General features: G+C 42.5%; 1 long non-coding RNA gene across 2 annotated transcripts in view; it reads left to right on the top strand.

Annotated features, from left to right (window-relative positions):
• LOC126987743 (uncharacterized) overlaps positions 1-23,879 on the top strand; it is a 102,571-nt gene that overhangs the window by 19,022 nt on the left and 59,670 nt on the right. For both annotated transcript variants that reach the window (XR_007741134.1, XR_007741133.1), the window contains exon 2: positions 2,471-2,516. This is a non-coding gene — a long non-coding RNA (uncharacterized LOC126987743). The remainder of the gene's footprint in view (positions 1-2,470; positions 2,517-23,879) is intronic.

Below are 23,879 nucleotides of genomic sequence, written 5' to 3'. Positions count from 1 at the left end.
GTGTGTGTTTTCGTTTTCTCTCAGTCTTATCATTAAGTGTATTTCCATTATGTTTTTTTTTATACTCCTTTATTGTAATTCTGATTTGCATTCTTTTGTCTTCCATCTGATTAGTAAGATTTATATTTTCTCTTATAATTGTTGTGAAAGTAAATTAACCGAACAAAAGAATGAAAACTGTGAATTAGAGAAACTTGGAAAGATATAAAAAAGTCGAGATTTGGAGGAGGAAGGGAAAACAAAGAGAAGTAATGAGAGAGAGAGAGAGAGAGAGAGAGAGAGAGAGAGAGAGAGAGAGAGAGAGAGAGAGAGAGAGAGAGAGAGAGAGACGGACCCAAATTTATTTAACCCGTCGATTGCATTGTTTCTTGGACACACACACACACACACACACACACACACACACACACACACACACTGAGAACGTATCCGAAAAAAAAGATTGAGTCGATTTTTTTCTGGTCACATTCTTGTCCAGTTTGTGTTCTTGGATTTTTTTTTTTTGTGCAGAGAAGAGAAAGTGGAAGAAGAAGAGGAAAGCAAAGATAAAGAAAAAAGAGAAAGAGAAAGAAATAGGAGAAAGAAGAGGTAGATTAAGAGATACATTTATTTTTTTTGTATTCAGTATTTTTTTTTAGGAAGAGGAAGAGAAGAAAAAGAAAGAGAAAGATAGGAGGAGGAAAAGACAGAAAGAGAGGAAGAGGAGGAGGAGGTGGAGGAAGTAAAAGAGAAATAAGAAGAGGAAGTAAAAGAGTAATTGGAAGAGGAAGTAGAAAGATAAATAGGAGGAATAGTTGGGGAGAAAAGAATGGAAGGAGAAGGAAGAGAAAGAGAAGGAGGAGGAAGAGAAAGAGAAGGAGGAGGAAGAGAAAGAGAAAGAGGACGAAGAGGAGTAAATGGTAAAGAAAGAAGATGATGATGATGATGATGATGATGATGATGATGATGATGAGGAGGAGGAGGAGGAGGAGGAAGAATACAAAAAAAGCAAGATAAAAAAAAACTGCAACAAAGAAGAAGAATTAAAAAAAAAACAGTATAGATAAATAGAAAGACAGACAAGAAACCAAAAAAAAAAAAAACTGAAAACAAAAAAAAATAAAGTACAAAGACCAAGAAAATGAAACAAACAAATAATATACAAAAGGAAAGGACAAAGGAAGATAAATTAAAGTGCAAGGAGGAGGAGGAGGAGGAGGAGGAGGAAGAGGAGGAGCAGCAGACAACATTAGATTTCACGGTAAATAAACAGCTGACTCGACGTTGGTTTGTTTACATATGGAGATGCGCTTTCTTTTTTTCATCCTCTCCCATTTCTTTGTTTCTTATCCTTGTGGTTGTCTGGCGCTTCCTCGATGAACTTTCGTGACGCCTCATCCGTCCCCGCGAAACTTTGCTGAATGCGGGAGACAAAGTTTAAGGGGTGAAGAGTATTTGGCACTCCCTCCGGTCTTCAAGAATAGGGTTGGGTTCGTCTTTCTTGGGGTTTGAGGTTCTTGAGACGGAGAGGATCTGTCTGTATCCGTCTGGAGCTCACTTAGGTCTTCAGGAATAGGGCTGAGATCTCATGTCTTGGGGTTTTGGGTTGCTGAGATGGAGGGGATAGTTAGTTTGTCTGTCTGTCTATGTCTGTCTGTCTGTCTGTCTTTGAGATGGAAAGGAGAGTTAGGCTGTCTATATTTTGTCCTGTCTGTATGTCTGTATGTATGTCTGTTTGAGGTGGAGAGAAAAGGTCTGTCTATCTGTCTATTGGTCTGCCTGTATGCCTATTTCTCTGTGTTTGAGGTGGACAGAAAAGTTTCCGTCTATAAGCTGGCCTGTCTGCTGTCTGTCTCTGTTTCTCCCTCTCTCTCCATCTATCTTTCTATCCCCCGTAAGATTGGCAATTTTGAAGTAGTTTTGTCCGTGAAGGGAATTCGGACTTCCTGAATACATCATCGTGGCTTTGTCTGCCGAACTTATACCTGGTCCTCCTCCGCGCCCCTTGTGTTATGTCCTTTCGTGTGTCCTTTTGCTGTCCTTCCAATTTCCCTTCTTGTTGCGTTCTTTCTGATGTCTTTTGGGGCCTTTCCTTCTTTTCTTGTTTCCCTTCCATTTTTTTCATACATTACGTCTTTTGTTATTCTTTTCCTTTTATCCGCGTCCCTTGTGTCCTGTCCCTTTGTGTGTCTTTGCTGTCCTTTCATTTTTCCTTCTTGTTGCGTTCTTTCTGATGTGTTTTGGTGGTCTTTCCTTTTTCTTGTTTTCCTTCCATTTTCTCCCTACATTACGTCATTTTTTGTTATTGTTTCTCCTTTTATCCGCATCCCTTGTGTCCTGTCCCTTCGTGTGTCTTTGCTGTCCTTCCTTTTTTATTTGTGCTGTGTTCTTTTTTATGTCTTTTTGGTGGTTTTTGATTTTTTTCCGTTTTTCATCCCTTTTTCCCTTCATTGTGTCATTGCTGCTGGATAACCCTGAGTCTCTTCTGCAGGTACCGAAGCGCTGCCGAAGACGTGGCTGGCGAATCTTCTGACGAGGTGAGTACGGCGTCCTCTGTGTCGAGTTTAATGGGTAGAATTGATATGTTCCTTTTTTTCCTTTATTGTGGTATGTCTTGTATAATTAGTTGAGTTTGCTGTGTTGTCTCGTATATATTTGATTTTATTTGTCTAGTTTTTTTTTTTTTCATATTATGGGCAAGTAAATTTTATGCGTGTTTTGTTCTTTGATTAGGATTTTATTTTTTTTGTTTTTTTGATAATGTATTTGCGTCTCGTTGCGGCTTTCTGTATCATGTCTTGAGTGAGTCGTTTCTGTCTCCCGCCTCGAGTTTGCGTTGCACAGGTCCCGTATTCTCAAACCCTTCGGCGCTCAAGTACACACATTTGACGAGGCTTTCGGAGGCGTTTTGGGCATTTCCAGGGGTACTTTAACCCGTCCGCTGCGATTGGCACGGATTTTGCCTTCACTGGTAGCCTGTTAACATATACTCCCAGGTCTTTCTCTGCCTCTGTGGTGGATAGTGGAGTGTTTCCCATGTGGTATTGGTGTGCTGGATTTCCCCTCCTAATTGGCATGGCTTTACATTTTTCTTCATTGAATTGTAGCAGCCACTTTTTGTTCCATTCCTGTAGTTTGGTGATGTATTTTTGTAGGAAATCCGCAGTCAAGAGGTTAATGACCCTGCTAGTAGTTTTGTTCTTTCTGTACCGTGAATAACCAGGAGTCAGATGTACTTTTTTATCATTTCCGTTTCGTGGTTTCCTTCCCGTGTTCATGTTTGTGTTTCTTCTTTATTTGTTGTTTATTTATATTCTTTGCTTCCCCGCGCTGCTCTCATGTGTTTCTGTTCCTTCCTTCGCAGTGACCTTGTTTTGCTTTCTTGTTTATTTTCACGGCGTCCATATTTCTGCTTTCTTCCTCTTGTTTATTTTCTTTCCTTCCTTTCCCGCGGTGTTCAATGCTTGTACTTTCTCCCTTTTGGTTATTTCCGTCTCTGCTTCTGTGTGGTGTCTGTGATCCTGCTTTCTTCCTCTTGTTTATTTCCTTTCCCTGCTTTCCCGCGGTGTTCAATGCTTATACTTTCTTCCTTTTCCTTATTTCCGTCTCTGCTGCTCTGCTGTGTCCATATTCCTGCTTTCTTCCTCTTGTTTATTTTCTTTCCTTCCTTTCCCGCGGTGTTCAATGCTTGTACTTTCTTCCTTTTCCTTATTTCCGTCTCTGCTTCTCTGCTGTGTCCATATTCCTGCTTTCTTCCTCTTGTTTATCCCCGTCCTTGCTTCTCTCCGCGGTGTCCATGTCTGAGAGGATCACGGCTGGCGGAGAGAAGAGTCACACGCCACGGACGACCTCGAGAATTCCACCCGCGGCATTATACTCCAAGTCAGGCCGCCTCACCACCGCCACCAACGGCTCGCTCCCTCCCACTCTCTCCTCTCTCATTCCTTTGACGCTCCTTTTCGGTAAACATCACACGCGTCGTCCAGAGAAAACCCACCTACCGAAGCTTGGCCCCGACCTCACCATGTCAAAGGTTTCTGTGTATGTGTGTGTGTGTGTGTGTGTTTGTGTGAGGGCGTGTAAGAGTCTGAAAACACACACACACACATGATTCCACGATTCATACACCTCAGAAATCTTGCTTTTTTCGTCTTTCGTGGAAATATATTCTGCACCCGATTCTTGTGTTACCAAAGGAAGAAACGCAAGAGTGAGCCTTTTCTACGACGCTCTTAATGAAAGTTCACAGATGGCATTAGGCAGGGATTACGTGAGAGAGAGAGAGAGAGAGAGAGAGAGAGAGAGAGAGAGAGAGAGAGAGAGAGAGAGAGAGAGAGGAGAGGAGAGGAGAGGAGAAGAGAGGAGAGGAGAGGAGAGGACAGAAAAGGGAGAAAGGATGATATTTTGGCATGCAGGAAGGAAAGAAATTAAAGAGAAGATTGAGAGAGAGAGAGAGAGAGAGAGAGAGAGAGAGAGAGAGAGAGAGAGAGAGAGAGAGAGAGAGAGAGGAGAGGAGAGGAGAGGAGAGGAGAAGAGAGGAGAGGGAGAAAGGATGATAGCTTGGCATGCAGGAAGGAAAGAAATATAAAGAGAAGATTGAGAGAGAGAGAGAGAGAGAGAGAGAGAGAGAGAGAGAGAGAGAGAGAGAGAGAGAGAGAGAGAGAGAGAGAGAGAGAGAGAGAGAGAGAGAGAGAGAGAGAGTAAGGGTGAAATGAAAATACATGCAAACGAACTCGATCCAAGAAAGGAGGAAAGAAAAACAAATGAAAAGAATAGCGGGGATTTAAAAAGGCAAGGCAGAAGAAGGGTTGCCAAAGTGACCAGCAGAAAGGGTTTTGTCAGATAGAGAAATGAAAAGAAAGAAAAAAAAAAGTTTGGGGTTAAAAGAGAAAAAAAAGAAACCCGGAAAAAAATATTAGAAGAGGAGGAGGAAAAGAAATTGCGAAAAACGATGTAAAAGTCAAAGATTGAAGAGAGAGAGAGAGAGAGAGAGAGAGAGAGAGAGAGAGAGAGAGAGAGAGAGAGAGAATTTATAGGACGTAATCAAGTTAGCCGAGAAGGGACCGATAAAGAACATAATTAAGAGAGAGAGAGAGAGAGAGAGAGAGAGAGAGAGAGAGAGAGAGAGAGAGAGAGAGAGAGAGAGAGAGAGAGAGAGAGAGATGGTAACGACTCTACCGTCATTTAATTTTACCTCCATCAGCAAGATATTTTTTCCTAATTACGAGTCTTTGTGTACCTGAATCTCCAAACCAGAGCCATGTTATCTTACCCGTACTCCTGTCTGTTGTTAGTGGAAGGTTAAGTAACACACATATCCTATTTGTATATACCTACTCATTATTTGTATTTTTTTTCCTTAACACACGAGTTCTTTATGTAACTTAATCTCAAAACCAAAGCCATATTATCTGATCCGTAGTCGTGAAAGGTTAAGTAACACACATATCCTATTTGTATATACCTACTCATTATTTGTATTTTTTTCCTTAACACACGAGTTCTTTGTGTAACTTAATCTCGAAACCAGATCCGTAGTCGTGTTTGTTGTTAGTGAAAGGGTAAGTAACATATATTCTGTCTTGTTTGTATTGTTTTCTGTACCTATAGTTTGTGTTTCCCGTCTCTCTCACCAGTCAAGGCACCTCTCCTCCCGACAATGATCTCTCTTTTGGACACGCATCTATATTTTTTTTTTTGTGCGTGTGTGGGAGCAGTGATTAGCGGCTTCTTTGTTTCCTTTATTTTTGCTCCTAGGCTGCTTCTTTTTTTTACAACAAAGGAACAGCTCAAGGGCACAAAAAAAAGGAAACAATAATATAAAAAAAAGCCCGCTACTCGCTGCTCCTAAAAATAATCCAAAGAGGTGTCCGAAAGAGAGGTAAAATAATAGAAAATCCCACCGCCTTTAACACTAGCACCAAAACTACCACCACTGCCATTCACCTCACAGCGTTATCCTCACCATGCTACCACCATCACGACGACCTTTGCATGTATAGCTTGTACCTCTCTGACCACCACCACCACCACCATCACCACCACCATCACCAAAATCACTACATCCACCACCCCTGTCACGTTCATCCTCACCCCACTATCGCAGTCTCCCTCTCCATCACCACCACTACCACCATCACCATCGCCATCACCATCACCAAAATCACTACATCCACCACCCCTGTCACGTTCATTTACCTCACAGCGTTATCCTCACCCCACTATCGCAGTCTCCCTCTCCATCACCACCACTACCACCATCACCACCACCATCACCAAAATCACAACATACACCAACCCTATCACTTTCCATGCACCTTCCCACCGGCATCCTACACCCATTGCATGTTACCGTATCCCCCTCGGCTTTGGTCCACTACCCAACGCCCATATTCTCAAACATTTCGGAGCTAAAATCACCCACACTGAATACGGCTTCCATCGGGGTTGTTGTGTTGGTAGTAATTCAGTGGGTGATTTCTTGAGCCTAGTAATAATTTGGCAAGGCTTCTGCTAACATCACCCACACTGGATACGGATAGGGGTTGTTGTGTTAGTAGTAATTCAGTGGGTGGTTTTTTGAGCCTAGTAATAATTTGGCAAGGCTTCTGCATTATGAACGTGAAAATAACACTTATGAGAACTCGACTAATACTCCTCTGTGGCCTTTGAAAATTGTTGTGAGAGACGAATACGATTGAGAGTGTGAATCAACGTTACCACCACCACCACCACCGTTGCCAGATTGTCGTACTCAGCCGCTTATATTTCCCGACTTCCTACGCCAAAACTGTCTTCTGGACTCCAATAACGAAACTCATTTATAGCTATCGTTACAAAGAGTTAGATTCTGATGTTTCTTGGCAATAGTTAGGCGTCAGAAACCGTTTAATACTATGCTCTGAGTACCACATTCTCATTATTCTGGCAAGAGTGAGTCCACCACCACGAAACGCTACTTTAGATGCATGGAACGCCGCCACCCACACGACCGCCAGGAGCCGACCATACAAGCGTGGCCCCTCAGGTATATCGGTAACCTGTCACCCCGGCTTGGCGGTTCACGGTTCTCGTTGGATTTTGTATGCCGTCCGAGGCTCCCTACACTCACACGCCCCGCCGAGGGTCTCAGTACGATGGTGTATGCTTAGGTTTGTGTGTTTGTGTGTGTGTGTGACCTCCTTATCTCTGTGTGTTGTGTTGTCATTCTGTCGATAGTGCATTTTGTGTTTTTGCTTGTGGTATATAAAGTGTTTTTTTTCTGGTAGTTTTTCTTTATTTTCCTTTTTGTTCTTGTGTTTCTGTTTCTTCTTGTTGGTATGTAATATGTTTTTCCTTGCAGTTTCTCATTATTTTTCTTCCTGTTTTTGTGCTCTTTTTTTCTTCTTCATGTTGCTGTCGTTCTTGTTCTTGTTCCTTTTGTTCTTGCTCTTGTTTTTTCTTCTTCTTCCTCCTCCTCATGTCCCCTTCATCTACAGGAAACATGCTTGCTCTCTCCTTAACTCAAACTTTTTACGGGAAACTTCATTTATCTTCTCTTGCAAAATCGGTTCTTCGAGGTTAGGCGTTCTGTATCGTCCCTACCAGTTTTCCTCCTTCCAGATGCTTAGCTCTTCCTCCCCTCCCCTCCGCTCCCCTTCGCTCCTTTCCTCTCCTCTCCTCTCGTCTCTCCTCTCGTCTCCTCTCCTCCCCTCCACTCTCCTCCTTTTCCATTCTCTCTTCTCTTCTCTCGTCTCGTCTCCTCTCGTCTCCTCTCCCCTCGTCTCCTCTCCTCTCCTCTCCTCTCCTTCCCTCTCCTTCTCTCCCCTTCTCATCTCTCGTCTCCTCTCCTCTCCTCTCCTTTCCTCCTCCCCCTCCTCATCTTTTCCTCTCCTTTCCGTAAAACTCCTCCCCCTTTGTACAAATTAAAACAAACGAGAAGTTAAAGAGACGTGTTTCTCTGTTTGTTTGTAGCATTGCGCATAAAAATAGCGCTTCATCACCCTTACTCTCTATTTCTCCCTCGTTGTTTCCCTCGTCTGTCCTGCCTAAGTTATCGCTGTACCTCTGTTCCTTCAGCTCTCGGGAAAGGAGGACAAACCCGCGGACCATTCTTTTCATGGCAGGGCGGGAGATGCTAAAAGCGCTGCCTATTCGTCTCTCTTTCTGGCAGTTAAGAAAAAGAATATGCGTAGTATTTTCACGCTTACAGGTACACTACTTTGTTTTAACACCCCAGCGCTAGAGATATATGAGGTTGGATCCTCTTTAGGGTGAGGAATACATTGGCGCGGAGCATCGTTTCTCAGGGCGCTGAAGTTAGTTGGTGCTTAGATGTGCAGTCGGCGGAGTAAATGGTTATGAATGAAGCTACCCTGTTGCCCACGTGTTGGAAAGGCGGTCTTGAGTTTATGCTGAAAATACTCTTATACTCCGTTATTTCCCGCCACATGCGACAGAGATGAGCACCGAGGCCACGCGCACCTATAGACTTTGACCCCCAACCTTATCTTGTGCCTGAGGAATTTATTAGCTCCGTCTTGTAGAATGGCAGCTCTGAGACGTGAGGTGAAAGCCTACAAATGGTTTCCGTCTGGGCGAGGACAGCGAGGGTTTTCCTCATTGTCGAAGTACAGATTTCTCATACTAAGCTCCGTATTCAAAGCATGATAACGTTCCTGTGTTGTCATGGAACCTCATATTGTAAACTCTTAGTAATTGGATTGAGAAATGGCGTAACAATCATAGCCCGGTAGATGGATGTAAGCTGATATACATATTATTATTATTATTACTGAAGCGACGGTGAGCAACGCCGTGGGAACATGATCTCAATGCTACCAGGAACCTTCTAAACGCCTAGCCATGCAGAACCAGCAGTGTGGAGAGACAGAGTGTGATACAAGGGAATGCAGTGGAAACCTGAGAGTTGGAATAGTTTACACACACACACACACACACACACACACACACACACACACACACACACACACACACACACGCACACACACGCACACACACATATTCACTGGCCGCGTCTGGTGAAAGCGATAGCTGTGAGTCAGTCATTAATAATCGTATTGGCAATGGCTGTTGACATGCATTTGTAAGCGAAAGGGGTTGAGGAGGAGGAAGAGGAGGAGGGTTGAGAAGGAGATGTTGGAGGTCGGGGGTTGAGATGGAAGCGGAAGAGGCTGAGAAGGACGAGGAGAAGGAGGAAAAGGTAGAGAGGAAGGCGGAGAAGAAGGAAAAGGAAAATGAATAGGAGGAGAAGGACAAGAAGAAGAAATGGAGGAAAGAGAAGAAAGAAAAAAGAGAACGAGAACGAAATTGTGGAGGAGATGGAGGAAGAGGAAGACGGTGTTGAGAAGGAGGAGGAGGAGGAGGAGGAGGAGGATCAGAAGGAGGATTAGAGGTGTTGTTGGTGGTGATGTATAGCATATTGATGGAGGCGGCTGTGCGTAGTAATGGAACAGATGATGAAGAGTACGGTGGTCGATATGAGAGATTAAGTGTTGCTTTTAGGAGACGCAGGACCAGAAAAGAATAACTGATACACACACAGAGCACAGACATTTGTAGGCGTGGCAGAGAGACTACTGTTACAAGGAGACCAAAAGAGATAGATTGATAAGTAGATTGATAGGTATGAATTGGGATAGGATGAGTTAGTCAATTGTAAGGAGATAGATAAATTGATAAGTAGATTGACTGGGGGGAATTAGGATAGAAGGAGATAGGTAGATTTATAAGCAGATTGATAGCTGGGAATTGGGATAGGATGAGATAGTTAATTGTAAGGAGATAGATAGATTGATAAGCAGATTGATAGGTGGGAATTGCCATAGGATGAGTTAGGTAATTGTAAGGAGATAGATAGATTGATAAGCAGATTGATAGGTATGAATTGGGATAGGATGAGTTTGTCAATTGTAAGGAGATAGATAGATTGATAAGCAGATTGATAGGTGGGACTCAGGATAGGATGAGATAGTTAATTGTAAGGAGATTGATAGATTGATAAGCAGATTGATAAGTTGGGATTGGGATAGGATAAGATGGTTAATTGTAAGGAAATAGATAGATTGGTAAGTAGATTGGTAGGTGGAAATTGGGATAGAAGGAGATAGATAGATGGGAAGTGGGATAGGATGAGATAGCTAATTGTAAGGAGATCGATAGATTGATAAGCAGATTGGTAGGTTGGAGTCGGGGTGAGATGAGTTAGACAATTAAAACTTAAATATATTCACAGGGATGCCGATATACCTTCATCCCCGTGAACATTACCTACCACTTAGTTCACGAAAATAAATACACGTTAATGACACAAAAAAAAATACTAATCTCATTGTGAAAATATACACTTGGCACTGGAGATATATTTACACCATTATTTTTCTTTTATATTTTATCCCGAGTTTTTGTTTTTGGAAAGCTTATAGTTTGTGGTGGTTGAAAATTATATGTTGTAGTATAGTATTAGCTGTAGTAGTCGTAGTATTAGTATTAGTAGTTATAGTAGTAGTAATAGCAGTAGTAGTAGTAGTAGTAGTAGTAGTAGTAGCTGAGAATATGTTGTAATAAAATAAATAATATGCTCGAAATAACAATACTTTGATATTTACCGGTGGGAAAAATATTGAATCAGCAGAATATTAGGGGAAAAAGCGTGGAATATCAAAGGATTATTTTAAGTCCGGCCTGATAACAGAATACTCCAGAAAAGTATTATCTGCAAAAAGCATATATGATGAAATAATAAATATGAATTAGAGAGTAAAAAAAAGAGATTGGGCATAAATTATTGTCAAGGGAAATTCAACACACACACACACACACACACACACACACACACACACACACACACACACACACACACACACACACACACACACACACACACACACACACAATGGCCCCCCTAAAATCTGGAAATATCATTAATCCGCGCTTCCGGCCCACAGATGTCAAATTACATAACGGCTGTTTTTTTTTTTTTTTTTTTTTTTGGGGGGGGTGGTGCGTTGGTATCAGTGAATAATTTGGTTGCATAATTCCACTGTTTGTTTGTTTGTGTGTGTGTTTGTGTGTTTGTTTTGGTGTTTGTGTTTGTTTTGTATGTATAATTCCACTTGTTTGTTTTGTTTGTGTTTGTTTTGGTGTTTGTGTTTGTTTGTTTGTTTTATTTCTTCTGTTACGATGTTTGTTTTGGTGTGTCTGTTTGTGAAAGTTTGTGTGTGTGTGTGTGTGTGTGTGTTCGTGTGTGTGTGTGTTAATTAAAGTATAGGTCTTTGGGCGATATTTTGGGCTGAGTAATACGAACTTTTTTTTTATGCGCTCTCCAAACTTCACGAAATTATTCTCGTCGGAAGTTTTTTTTCTTATTTGCGTTAAGACCTTAAATCGCTAATGAATTTTTGAAGTCTACGCAAGATATTATTATACGTATATTAGAATTCTCATTGTTATTTCGTTTCGTGTGTGTATGTGTGTGTGTGTGTGTGTGTGTGTGTGTGTGTGTGTGTGTGTGTGTGTGTGTGTGTGTGTGTGTGTGTGTGTGTGTGTGTGTGACAGAGTTTTGTAAGAGAGAGAGAGAGAGAGAGAGAGAGAGAGAGAGAGAGAGAGAGAGAGAGAGAGAGAGAGAGAGAGAGAGAGAGAGAGCAATTGTCTGACGGTGTTGTATGAGGTGATTGTGTCTGTCTGTCTCTTCATTGTGTGTGTTTGTGTGTGTGTGTGTGTGTGTGTGTGTGTGTGTGAGTGTGAGTGTGAGTGTGTAAGTAAGTAAATGAGAAAATGAGAAAATGAGAGAGAGAGAGAGAGAGAGAGAGAGAGAGAGAGAGAGAGAGAGAGAGAGAGAGAGAGAGAGAGAGAGAGAGAGAGAGAGAGAGAGAGAGAGAGAGAGAGAGAGAGAGAGAGAGAATACAAGTCTTCAAGAGGGTTCCCAGCGCAAACAAGGCACATCCTCTAAACCCAACACCATCTGCTCTTCTCTTCTTATTTTTGTTTTTTACTTCAAGGCCTCTGGTAAAAATATTAAAGGGTAGTACCTTCAATCTTACTGCTAAAAATATCAAGTGTGCCTTCAATCTTACTGCTAAAAATATCAAGTGTGCCTTCAATCTTACTGCTAAAAATATCAAGTGTGCCTTCAATCTTACTGCTAAAAATATCAAGTGTGCCTTCAATCTTTCTGCTGTTACTGCTAAAACTATTGTGTAGCCTTTTTGTTTCTGCTTAAAATATTAATTGTGCCTTCACTCTTTCTGCTATAAATATCAAGTGTTCCTTCAGTGTTTCTGCTAAAAATATTGTGTTTTTTTATGTTTCTGCTTAAAATATTACGTTTATCTTTAGTGTTTCTTCAGAATATATTAGTCTACAATCAGTGTTTCTGCTAAAAAAATATTGTGTATCTTTTATGTTTCTGCTTAAAATATTACGTTTACCTGTAGTGTTTCTTCTGAATATATTAAGTCTACAATCAGTGTTTCTGCTAAAAAAATATTGTGTATCTTTTATGTTTCTGCTTAAAATATTACGTTTACCTTTAGTGTTTCTTCAGAATATATTAAGTCTACAATCAGTGTTTCTGCTAAAAAAATATTGTGTATCTTTTATGTTTCTGCTTAAAATATTACGTTTACCTTTAGTGTTTCGTCTGAATATATTAAGTCTACAATGCTTAAAAATATTACTGTCAGTGTCTCTGCTAAAATATATTAATGCTCAATCTTCCATTCATGAAGACACTCTTGCTAATAGACATAGTAAAGATGAATTCGTATAGCTCCAGCCCGTGTCAAGAGCCTTATTAAGCACTCCTCCTCCAGGAACCTTATTAACTTCATCCATGTAATTGCCGTTCACTCGCGTAATAATTCCATCAAGGCCCCATGCGCCCTTCGTGAGTAATTTAGTCGTTAGAAGAAAACAGTTTTGCACAAGTTACCCAATCCACAAGTCATCTTCACTACTCTGTACTTACTCCTAAAGTTTAATCTTCATTCCACTGTTAGGAAAGAGATTATGGAAGGAAAGCAGTGTGGTTCGGTTACGTCTATATGGATGACCTGACCAGAGCGGATACGAGAACTGGCTCGGGTTGTTCCAAGTGTTAAAGAGAAAGGACATAAGGTGAGCAAACGAACCTAAGGACCCTGAGGTGAATATGGACTGCTCACTTCACCTCACCTCACCTCACCTTATCTCAATACACTTCACCTCACCCCACCTCACCTTATCTCACCACACTTCACCTCACCTCACCTCACCTTATCTCAATACACTTCACCTCACCTCACCTCACCTTATCTCACTACACTTCACCTCACTTCCCTCCCTTCTCCTCCTCTCACTTCTTGCCTTCCCTTCCCTTCCCTTCCTTTCCCTTTCCTTCCAGGAAACTATCGACCAATTAGCCTGACATCTATTGTTTGTAAGTTAATGGAGACTATCATTCGCGACAATATGGTGAAATTTTTCGAAGAAAATAATATAATAAATAATTCGCAACATGGCTTCCGTAGTAAACGTTCGTGTTTGACTAACTTACTTGATTTTTTTCACTATATTTTTGAGGTGTTCGATGAAAGCAGATCAGTAGATATCATATATCTGGATTTTCAAAAGGCATTTGATAAGGTCCCCCACCAACGATTGCTCAGCAAACTACTGGCGCACGGTATCTCGGGCAACATTCACAATTGGCTTGCGGACTGGCTCTCTGAGCGGAAACAGAGAGTAGTTCTAAACGGTGTAACATCTAACTGGCTCGACGTCAGAAGCGGCGTACCTCAAGGATCAGTGCTTGGCCCCATGCTCTTCTTAATTTATGTTAATGATATCGATGATGGGCTCACTTGCAAAGTATCAAAATTTGCTGATGACACAAAAATTGCTAGTAAAGTAACTGCGACACTCGACGAAGAAGCTTTACAATCAGATCTAGATCGACTTGCACGTTGGGCCAATCAATGGCAAATGAAATTTAACGTTGACAAATGTAAAGTGTTGCACATCGGAAAAAATAACAATCGCGTTCGGTACGTAATGAATGGCCAACAACTTTCTGCAGTAAGTAAAGAAAAGGATCTTGGAATCACTATATCAAGCGATTTAAAGCCCGGTCAGCATTGTTCAGAGGTAGTTAAAACTGCAAACAAATTGGTTGGCTTCATCGGACGAGTCTTTAATAATAAATCGGAAAAGTAATATTAAAACTGTATAATTCGTTGGTTCGACCCCGTCTAGAGTACTGTGTACAGTTTTGGTCTCCCTACTACAGAAAAGACATAGAAAAGTTGGAACGAGTCCAACGAAGAGTAACAAAGATGATTCCTAGGTTGAGAAATTTGTCATATGAACAAAGGCTTAAAGAAGTAAATTTATTCAGCCTATCAAAACGAAGAATGCGAGGCGATCTAATAGAAGTGTTTAAAATGTTCAAAGGATTCAGTGATATTAATGCGGAAGATTACTTTACAATTGATCGATCAAATAGAACAAGAAGAAATCACAATTTGAAGATAAGTGGTAAAAGATTCTCGTCGCACGAAGCTAAACACTTCTTCTTCAATCGAGTTGTTAATGTTTGGAACTCTCTACCTTGTGATGTCGTTGATAGTACAACAGTTACGGCCTTCAAGAATAGATTAGACAAGTGTTTTGAATCCAACCAGCAACTAAGATATTACTCATTGTCGTAATAACGTTAAGTTCTTTCGAATACTGGTGTCCTTGTCCGCTTTTATCGCCCGGTTAGTGGTAGCAGTAATGGTAGTTCTTTCCTCTTTCCTACATAAATTCCATGCAGTTTTTCCATGCTGCATGGTTCTTTTTCCTTTCCTGCCAGCTTTGGCTGGAGGGATGGGGGGGTGGGGAGGAGCCTTCGCCTTTGCTGTCCTTCATCTTCCACCTTTGATTAGATAGTTAGTGTAGCTTGTCACAAACAACCTCGTAAGGACCAGCAGGTCTGCTGTTGTTTGTTCTTCCTTTGTGTTTCTTTGTGTTCCTTTGTTCCTTTCCCTTCCCTTTCCTTTCCTTCTCTTCCCTTCCCTTCCATTCCATTCCCTTTCCTTCTCTCTCCTTTCCTTCCCTTCCCTTCCCTTCCCTTCCCTTCCCTTCCCTTTCCTTTCCTTCTCTTCCCTTCCCTTCCCTTCCCTTTCCTTCTCTTCCCTTCCCTTCCCTTCCCTTCCCTTTCCTTCCCTTCCCTTCCCTTCCCTTTCCTTTCCTTTCCTTTCTTTTCCTTCACTTCCCTTCACTTCCCTTCCCTTCCCTTCCTTTCCCTTTCATTATCTTTCCTTCTCTTCCCTTCCCTTTCCTTCTCTTCCCTTCCCTTCCCTTCCCTTCCCTTCCCTTCCCTTCCCTTTCCTTCCTTTCCCTTTCCTTATCTTTCCTTCCCTTCCCTTCCCTTCCCTTCCCTTCCCTTCCCTTCCCTTCCCTTTCCTTCCCTTCACTTTCCTTCCCTTCCCATTCCTTCCCTTCCCTCCCCTCCCCATCCCATCCCCTTCGTTCCCCTTTTCACACCTCCCTTCAATTCCCCCAGCTAGGGTACACTGAGGGCACGCCAAGCCACCAAGCAACCGGCAGACTCCAGAAAAGATATTACGGCGGCGGTTTAGTAATTAGTCAGTCAGGCCACGGGAATAACAGAGGGGGAGGCGTTGACTTCTTGACTTTCGGGGCCAACTCAGAAAAACCCGCGGCTCGACTTTCTTCTTCTCCATACCCGCCCTCGCTTTCCTTCGCTTTGTTTTTTGGTTCGTTGTTGGTTGTTGTTGGCAGCGCATTGTGGGATGAGGGAAAGAATGAAGGGTGTTTGGCGTGTGTGGGGGTATGGGGGGGGGGAGATGGGTGTGTGTGGTGGGGCTGTCTGCCTGTCTGTGTCTGTTTCTTTGTCTGTATCTATCTGTCTGTGTCTCTGCCTTTTTGTTTGTGTGTCTATGTGTGTGTGTGTGTGTGTGTGTGTGTGTGTGAGAGAGAGTGTGAAACAGGGACACACTTCCAAAACCACCACCACCACCACCACCATCACTACCACCACCACCGTCACCACCACACCTACGCACTGACTTCCAAGGCCTGCACCACCACCACCACCACCACCACACCCCCGCTGCGTCCCGTGGGAGCCGAGGACACGCCGCCACTCCCCTGAAGGAAGCTTTTATCGTGATGACTTTGAGGACCGAATTCAGACCTCAGGCGTGGCGAGAGATGGAGGAGGTGGAAGTGGAGGTGGAGATTGGAGGTGGTGGTGGTGGTGAAGGGAAGTGACGGTGGTGGTTAGGTGTCTCAAGGTGGGGATGAGAATGATGATGCTCGGGGATGAGGAAGGAGAAAAATAAAGGAAGGAAACTAGAATTATATGTTTTTTTTCTTGCATACTTTTTTTTTCATTACTCGGAGTTCGTTGATCTTAAACTCTTACCATAGTTTTAATTTCATCCTCTTCCTACTTTCCTTTTTTTTCTCTTGCTTTACTTTTTCTTTCTTCTCTTTTTTTTCTGTCTTTCTCTGTTATCTTATCCCTCTATCAAGTCTCCAGTCTTTACCTTTTGCTTGTAATAAAGGATTTGTTGGTGGTGGTGATGGTGACTGGTTGAGAGAAAGGTGAATATGGCTCCTGTGATATCAAGCCTCTGTATTGTGTCACTGTATAGGGGAAGGGTTGTCTATGGTGTCTGAGGTGATAGTGGTGTTGATGGTGACTATGGTGAATGTGGATGCTGTGATGTCATGCCTCTACGAACTGGGTCACTGTATTTTATCATTTTGTATCGTATTGTGTTGTTAATTGTGGCTCTGCTGGTTGTTGTTTTGGAAGGAGGGTAAAAATATGTGCGTGCGTTGGAGTGTCCCCCATTTTTTGCGTTCGTGTGGGGGAATGCTAAGTGGATGAAGACACGGGGAGAGGCCGGAGAGCAGAGCAGAGCAGAGTGGAGTGGAGTGGAGTGGCGTAGCACCTTTCTCGCGGAGTAGATGGTCGGTTGGGACGCGAAATGAGCTGGAAGGACGTTTATTGGTGCGCGGAGACAAAGTATTTTCCGAGAGGGGACGTGAAGAGGCAAGAAATGGCGTGGAAATGTAAAGGTGAGTGAGCTGCGTCGCGGCTTAGAATAGAAATGGGAGAGAGAAAGGAAGACCCGCACTTTAGGGGGAAAAATCTATAGGGTTTGCAGCGCGCGCCGACCGACCTCTTGAAGTATTAAAAGTTTGCATCAGCTTTTCATAGATTTTGCTCACCGACGTCCATGTGCTATCCTTTCTATTCTCTTTGCTCTCTCTCTCTCTCTGTTAGCCACTAGTCCATTCCACCAGCGCGCATGCTCACCCCAAAATGACTCTATTGGGTTTGCAGATCGCCAACCTCTTGAAGTATTAAAAGACTGCATCAGCTCTTCATAGATTTTGCTCACCGACGTCCATGTGCTATTCCTTCCATTATCTCTCTCTCTTCTCACACTAGGCCATTCCACCAGCACGCATGCCCACCCAAAAATTACTCCTTCCCCTTCCTGAAAACCCGAACCAGCGAAACAACCAGATTAAAAGATGTAGCAAGCGATTTCAACACTGCCAAAAATAGCGCCTGACCATGCCGTTCCCTTTTTCGCCATTTTCTACATACAACAATATTGCCTCCGAGCGTGGCCGGGGTTTGAAAAATGTTTTATGAACTTAACCCGAAAAAACTACATCAATATTTTCTTTGGGCCTGCGGGCAAAGAAGGTTTTCTCCTCCAAATTTAGCTTTGCGTCGCTTATGTTTTTCAGGGTTTAAAATGCGTGAAAAATGTGATACTTGTTTGAATGCCTATACGAGTCTAATACAAGTCTCCTTACTGAACTTGTAGCACCCTTGTTGTGACCGTGAGTTGTAAATGTCAATAGATTAATATCTCGTTTAAAATTCCTGTGTTGTTTTCAAATCCTTCAAGAGGAGAATATCGAAATACACCATTCTTTTTTGGCCACTCATCTGTACTCTCTCTTATAGGGGCAGGGAATAGCGGGCTTTTTTCATATAATATTTTGCCTTTACTGTAAGAAAAATCACTGCCGTTGTTATATGGTAAAAAATGACTATTGAAGGATCCTTTATTAGTTAGGTAAGCGGCAGGGAGTATATGGAAAGCTACTCATTGCATCGGCGCACATCTCCGTGTACTTTATTTGTCCCCATGGTGAGGAAAAAAAAAACATTACAGAGCATAGAGCAGTTGTGATACACGGGTTACCACAGTTTTTTTTTTTTTTTTTTTTTTTACGTCTACGCCTATATCGCTGGTAGACTTGCTTGAGGGGCCTGGATGGTGTTCGACCCCAGCCCGTCATGGCGCAGGCAAGTGTTTACAGTGGCGCCATCTTCTCTTTTGTATCCCTATGTATCCCAAGGTACTTATACAACCCAAACCGAAACAGAGGGTGACCAAATGGGTAAACTGTCCACCAACTACCCTATAGCCGGAACCGAACCCTGGTCCGCGGAGTCGTAGCTATCCCCGGTAACCACTAGACCACGGAGGCGCGTGACTCTATTGTACTCTGTTATGGAAAACATTATATAGCCTACAATCACCGGTGCCATGATTGAATCGGGGGAGTTTATTGATTCCACACACACACACACACACACACACACACACACACACACACACACACACACACACACACACACACACACACAAATACATAAATACCCCCCCACACACACACTTACCCTCCACTCACACACACACACACACACACACACACACACACACACACACACACACACACACACTCACACACACACACACACACATCCCCTCTCTCTCTCTCTCTCTCTCTCTCTCTCTCTCTCTCTCTCTCTCACACACACACACACACACACACACACACACACACACACACGAAGTCGAAGTGGAAGCAAATTGTTTTCCATTCCATTTTTCCTGAGTTCGTAAAGTTTGGAGTTACATCGCTGGCGGCTGTTTGTTTTGTTGTTTGTTTGTGTGTTTGTTTGTTGCGGCCAATAACTCAACGACGTAAAAGTAAAGAGCCGGTAAAGAAATCATGAGAGAGAGAGAGAGAGAGAGAGAGAGAGAGAGAGAGAGAGAGAGAGAGAGAGAGAGAGAGAGAGAATCTAAAAGTCATCCATCACAGCCTTAAGGAAAAATGGAAAAGTTCTCTCCACTTGTATTGTCTCTCTCTCTCTCTCTCTCTCTCTCTCTCTCTCTCTCTCTCAGGCTGCTTTTAAATCTAATTGTATGTATATTTCATTGCATGCGTGTGTGTGTGTGTGTGTGTGTGTGTGTGTGTGTGTGTGTGTGTTATTAGTGGCGATAATGTTGAGGTGGTAGTGATGTAGTAGCAGTAGTAGTAGTAGTAGTAGTAGTAGTAGTAGTAGTATCAGTGGTAGCAGCAATACATTTTTAGTGAGGGTCAAAAATCTGACTTTGATATCCTCTTATTTCCACTCAATCCCGCGTTAATAATTCTCGAAAACATAAATATAAGTTTCATAAAATATATTCCGCCGTTGCTTTATGCAGGAACACGCACAGGTTGCTACACTGGGAATATTCTAGTCACTGTTAATGTGTTCTAGTGGAGCGAAGATAAATATTCGGTCATCGCTTACACTGGACGAAAAATAAACAAATGCATTAAACGTATGTAGCATTCCGGGGACTAAGGGTCACTTCCACAGTTCGCCCCGATGGGTTAGGAAGCCTCTAGACCAATACCCAAGACTTCAAAAATTCCTTGCGTTAAGACCTCCAGACCAATACCCAAGACTTCAAAAATTCCTTGCGTTAAGACCTCCAGACCAATACCCAAGACTTCAAAAATTCCTTGCGTTAAGACCTCCAGACCAAAACCAAGGACTTCAAAAATTCCTCGTGAAGTGTTTGGTGTTTATTTTTACGTTAAGACCTCCAGACCAATCCCAAAGACTTCAAAAATTCCTCGTGAAGTGTTTGGTGTTTATTTTTACGTTAAGACCTCCAGACCAATCCCAAAGACTTCAAAAATTCCTCGTGAAGTGTTTGGTGTTTATTTTTACGTTAAGACCTCCAGACCAATCCCAAAGACTTCAAAAATTCCTTATGTAGTGCTTGGCGTTCATTTTTACGTTAAGACATTTGAGATCATACTGCAAATCTTTTATGTATTTGGTGTTGCATCGAAAACCTAACCATTATAAAGTGTAGAAGATTGAAGAGTTTGGTTCGGGCGATTATAAAGCCACTGTGTTGGATTATGAAATCGGCTCTACGGGCAGAACTGTCATACGCTTCCAACCCTCATATCAACTAGTCCCAAAGGCCAACGAGGAGGTCAGTCAGGTTCTAATGAGTGTTTCCTTAGGTGCACGGTACAGGAGAAGGGTCACACTACCACCAGGGTCATAAAGCTCATATCAACTAGTTCCAAAGGCCGACGAGGAGGTCAATCAGGTTCTAGTGGGTGTTTCCTTAGGTGCACGGTACAGCAGAAGGGTCACACTACCACCTGGGTCATAAAACTCGTATCAACCAGTTCCAAAGGCCGACGAGGAGGTCAGTCAGGTTCTAATGAGTGTTTGCTTAGGTGCACGATACAGGAGAAGGGTCACACTACCACCAGGGTCATAAAGCTACCCTTGGAAATACCCCAAACTACATACTATGAAAGCCTTGTCAAATATGTGTGCCTGGGCCCCGAAAGGTGTATGAATATGACCCAAAAGTGTAGTAAACCTTTGTGTAGCTTGCACTAATGTTGGCGTTAATGTTTTGTGCTGAGTGCGGCGGATATAAATGTAAATCCGTTCTGCTTATCCCAATTATCGAACATTATTATTATTATTGTTATTATTATCGTGTCTGACTTCAACGTTGTGCCAATACTTCATTTCCGAACGTAACGAAACATTATTTAGGCTTTGTATTGGCGAAGAGGTAATTATAATGTGAGTGTTATTACTTTTTTGTATACTATTTTAATCATCATGTAATCTCTATCGTATATATATTTTTCGGAACTGTTTTAAATGTTGCGTTAAACCAATTAGGCGGGAAAGGAGCGAAGCTTGATGGAGTGCAGACTGACATTGTTGAAAATAATATATATACTTTAGCTTCAGTAATAGTGCTAATCGTGTTATTATTATTATTATTATTATGTTGTTGTTGTTGTTGTTGTTGTTGTTGTTGTTGCTGCTGCTGTTGCTGTCGTCGTTGTTGTTAGTATTAATCGTAGTAGTAACTGATGTTCTTTTAGTTGTAGTTGTGTCGTTGTGGTTGTAGACGTATTAGTAGCAATGGATAAACTACTACTACTACTACTACTACTACTACTACTTCTACTATTACTACAACTGCCACCATTATCCCGAGAGCCCAGATAGCTCATTAACTATTATATTTTGCTCGTAATAAGCCGAAAAGTAACAGGTTCAGGCCTTGCAGCTTCCTTTGGAGAGAGATGACCCTCTATAGTAACCCTAAAGCTAAAGTCTTCTCTACTACTAACTACTAACTAACTACTACTAACATCTACAACACTAAAACAAAGGCAACGACAAGAGGAGGAACAAACAGTTGGAGAGTCAGTCCAGAGTTGCCTTCACCCTCCCATCCCAAGCCCAGTAAGCCCAGCCGGGTAAGCACTAAACAAGCTCGTAGTCCCTCGTAGCACACAAAGCCCGCTGCGTTCACCATAACAGTCACACATTCATATTATCTGATGGAGTTTTTCTCGCGAGGCGCCGCACCTGAGCCGTCGGTATCCTCAGACGCTTCAACCTCTCATGTCAACTCTTTTCAGGGTCCAAAAAGGAGGCTAATCGGGTTTTCATAAGTGTTGTTTCGCGTGCATGGTACAGAAGAAGGGTCAAACTACCACCCGAGTCATGAAAGTATCCCAAGAAATGCCCACAACCCCTGCGAAAACCCTGTGAATGTGTACGTGGCGAAGCTCTTGAGAGTAGGGTCCCTGGGCCGTCGGATGTTACGATTTGGGTACGAAGGCAAATGTGAAAATGGAAACTAATGGCCGCTCTGTCTTTCCCGTGCTGCCAGACGATGCAAAGTTACCGACATCCGTAGTACCAAACGTTCGGGGCTCTTGTTACGAACATTTTTCAAGGCCATGGAGGAGCTACATCGGGTTGTCATAAGAGTTTTTACGAACGTTTTTCAAGGCCAGAGAGGAAGTACATCGGGTTGTCATGAGTGTTTTTACGAACGTTTTTCAAGGCCAGAGAGGAGGTACATCGGGATATCATGAGTGTTTTTCCCGTTCACGGCGCGGAAGCCTTGCCAAACTACTGCCAGGTTCAGGAAACAACTCTTGGAAACCTCGACAATAATATGGATCCAGGAGCTGTCTTAGGCGAGGGTTGGACGGAGGGAGGGTGAAGAAGAAGAACGGAGGTGAACGTACGAAGCAACAAGTGCCTTCTGTGTCACTGCGGCAGGAAATTAAGAGCGACAAGGTTCCCGTGAGGCAGATTTTATTTCCCGCTGCTCGTAATGTAGTTGGAATTTAAGGGCATTTCAAGAAGCCACCAGCCATCATTCCCGGGAGGCGGAAGAGAAGGTGAAGGATGAAGGAGGATGGAGGAGGCGCAGCAGAGAGGGAAGAGCACCCACATCCATCTCCAGTAAAGGCTCCAGTCACATTCACGCTCGTCCATCTTTGATCTGATTCCCTTTGATATGATCTATTGCGTGTCATTTAGTGCGGGAAAGATGTTGGTTTCGTCTCCACCCGGCAAATTTGTGAGAGCCTTTGTTGTTACCGTCGACATTTTCTTGAGCATTGTGTTTTTATTGTATTTTATTGGTTGTGTTCGTTGTAAGTTAAATCTCGAGGCTCCACCATACCACCAGGAGGAAAAGAAAGAGGTAGAGCAAGAAGAAGAAGAAGAAGAAGAAGAAGAAGAAGAAGAAGAAGAAGAAAAAGAAGAAGAAGAAGAGGACTAAGAGGGACCAGAAAAAGAAATAAAGAGTAAAAACCAAGAAGAGGAAACTGAGTAAGGAAATGAAAGAGGACGAAGAGAAGGCAGAAGAACAAATGAAGAACAAAAACGAGAACTAGAAGAGCAAATAGATTAGTAATATGAAAGAGGACGAAGAGGAGGCAGGAACAGAAATGGAGAACAAGAACAAAGTGACCAAAAAGAGCAGGAGAATGAAAGAGGACGAAGAGGAGGCAGAAGAACAAATGAAGAACAAAAACGAAAACTAGAAGAGCAAATAGATTAGTAATATGAAAGAGGACGAGGAGAATGAAAGAGGACGAAGAGAAGGCAGAAGAACAAATGAAGAACAAAAACGAGAACTAGAGGAGAAAATAGATCAGTAATATGAAAGAGGACGAAGAGGAGGCAGGAACAGAAATGGAAAACAAGAACAAGGGAACTAAAAAGAGCAGGAAAATGAAAAAGGACGAAGAGGAGGCAGAAGAACAAATGAAGAACAAAAACGAGAACTAGAAGAGCAAATAGAGAAGTAATATGAAAGGGGACGAAGAGTAGGCAGGAACAGAAATGGAGAACAAGAACAAGGAGAGCAAAAAGAACAGGAGAAAGAAAGGTCGAATAGGAGGCAGAAAAAATGAAGAACAAGAACACGAACAAGAACAAGAGTAGTAGATATGACAGGAACAAGAAAAAAAACATAGGAATAACAAATAACATGACACATTAAAGCTAAAAACAACAACCACACGAACAGCAAACAAAGAACAAGCAGTAAATAATGAGAAACACGAAATCAAAATAAATAACAACAACACAGCGAAGGAGAAAAAGAAAAGGATGATGAGAACGAAGATGAGAGGGATATGAGCTGCACCAGAGAAGTGAAGAGGCTAAGAAAACAGAGAGGAAGGAAGGGACAGTGTATCTAATATCATCGCTTGCCGCTAGAGGGTTTGGCGGCGCT

This window comes from Eriocheir sinensis, chromosome 66 (assembly GCF_024679095.1).
Source record: "Eriocheir sinensis breed Jianghai 21 chromosome 66, ASM2467909v1, whole genome shotgun sequence".
Lineage (NCBI taxonomy): Eukaryota > Metazoa > Arthropoda > Malacostraca > Decapoda > Varunidae > Eriocheir > Eriocheir sinensis.
The sequence above is the reverse complement of the archived record's forward strand: the minus strand, read 5'-3'. Positions and strand labels throughout refer to the sequence as shown.